The sequence below is a fragment of the Otolemur garnettii genome, unplaced genomic scaffold (genome assembly GCF_000181295.1).
Source record: "Otolemur garnettii isolate 467f Iridium unplaced genomic scaffold, OtoGar3 scaffold00104, whole genome shotgun sequence".
NCBI classification, from domain to species: domain Eukaryota; kingdom Metazoa; phylum Chordata; class Mammalia; order Primates; family Galagidae; genus Otolemur; species Otolemur garnettii.
The window spans coordinates 6,738,438-6,740,445 of record NW_003852499.1 but is presented as its reverse complement, the minus strand read 5'-3'; the positions used below and the strand labels follow the sequence as shown (position 1 = coordinate 6,740,445).

Genomic DNA, 2,008 nt, shown 5'->3' with positions numbered 1-2,008 from the left:
AAATGGGAAATGAAGAATGAAGCAGTAGGTTTGAGATGGGGAGTGGGGTAGTATTTGTTGGGAGAGAAAACAGTTTGGTTTCAGTATTGGTAAAATTTTTTTTTTTTTTTTGCAGTTTTTGGCCAGGGCTGGGTTTGAACCTGGCACCTCTGGTATATGGGGCCAGCACCCTACTCCTTTGAGCAACAGGCGCCGCCCAGTATTGGTAATTTTTGTTTTTTTGAGACAGAGTCTCAAGCTATTGCCCTGGGGTAGAGTGCTATGGTATCATAGCTCATAGCAATCTCCAACTCTTGGGCTCAAGTGATCCTCTTGCCTCATTTTTTTCTATTTTTAGTAGAGACGGGGTCTTGCTTTTGCTCAGGCTGGTCTCGAACTCATGAGCTCAAACTATCCACCCACCTCAGCCTCCCAGAGTGCTAGGATTACACCATGCCTGGCTCCAGTAATGGTAAATTTGAGGTGTTCAGACATATTCAATTAAGGATGTATTTATGGTACAGGATGGTTAGACAGGTCGAAGAACCAAGACAGACAGGTGTTATAGAAATCAAGGGAGATGAATTTCAAAGATGGAGAGAGCAATGATGTAAAATACACAGAGATACTAATTACAGTAAGGAATGAAAAGAGATAACTGGTCTTAGATATTAAGAAGGCAATAATGAAGTTAGATGGGGGGGCGGTGCCTGTGGCTCAAGGAGTAGGGCGCCGCCCCCATGTACGGAAAGTGGAGGGTTCAAACCCAGCCCCGGCCAAAAACTGCAAAAAAAAAAAAAAGAAGTTAGATAGGGCATGTTTAGGGGGAAGGGGATGGGGCAGAGGAACAGGGGAGGTAGGAGGAGGATTGGTAAGCTCTTACCTAATGGACACAACGTAAGGGTATGCAACACATCTCCTGGGTAAAGGGGTCAACTACAACTTTGACTTTATCTAACAAATGCAAACAATGTAACCTAATCATTGCACCCTCATATTAATGTGAAATTAAAAAAAAAAAAAACTGGAAATTTTAAAAAAAGGTACTGCCTGTAGCTCAGTGGGTAGGGCGCTGGCCCCATATACTGAAGGTGGCAGGTTCAAACCTGACCCCAGCCAAACTGCAACAAAAAAATAGCCAGGTGTCTAGTGGGCACCTGTAGTCCCAGCTACTTTGGAGGCTGAGGCAAGAGAATTGCCTAAGCCCAGGAGCTGGAGGTTGCTGTGAGCAGTGTGATGCCACAGCACTCTACCGAGGGTGATAAAGTAAGACTCTGTCTGTACAAAAAAAAAAGAGGGTATATTTAATAAAATGGAAGAGATGAGATCAGACTGCAGAAAAGCAAAGAAAGGCAAGCAGGTAAGGAACATGAGTATAGAGAGTTTTAGGATTTTTTTGTACAGGTATATCAAGTCATGTTTTCCCTTTGTTTTTTGAGACAGAGTCTTACTTTGTTGCCCTCGATAGAGTGCATCACAGCTCACAGCAACTTCCAACTCTTGGGCTTAAGTGATTCTCTTGCCTCAGCCTTCCTGAGTAGCTGGGACCACAGGCGCCTGCCACAACCCCTGGCTATTTTTAGAGATGGGGTCTCGCCCTTGCTCAGGCTGGTCTTGAACTTGTGAGCTCTGGTAATCCACCCACCTCAGCCTCCCAGAGTGCTGGGATTACAGGTGTGAGCCACCGTGCCCAGCCTACACCCAGCTATTTTTAGAGATGAGATCTCGCTCTGGCTCTTGGCTGGTCTTGAACTTGTGAGCTCAGGAGATCCACCTTGGTGTCTCAGAGTGCTAGGATTACAGGCGTGAGCCCCCAGGCCTGGCCCAAGTCATGTTTTCCTTATTCACGAAGGGCCAAACAAAATAAGAAAACCCTCTTACATTTGAGTCACTTTATTAGTGGATAAAAGAACATTTTTTAACCACTGGAATCAAACTAAAACACTAAAATGACTTAACAAGAGTGTAGGCTCGGTGCTGTGGCTCAAGCGGCTAAGGCACCAGCCACATACACCTAAGGTGGCAGGTT

At 45.3% G+C, this 2,008-nt stretch overlaps 1 protein-coding gene across 1 annotated transcript in view; it reads right to left on the bottom strand.

Annotated features, from left to right (window-relative positions):
* CCDC77 (coiled-coil domain containing 77) overlaps window positions 1-2,008 on the bottom strand; it is a 54,030-nt gene that overhangs the window by 13,845 nt on the left and 38,177 nt on the right. The window lies entirely within an intron of this gene.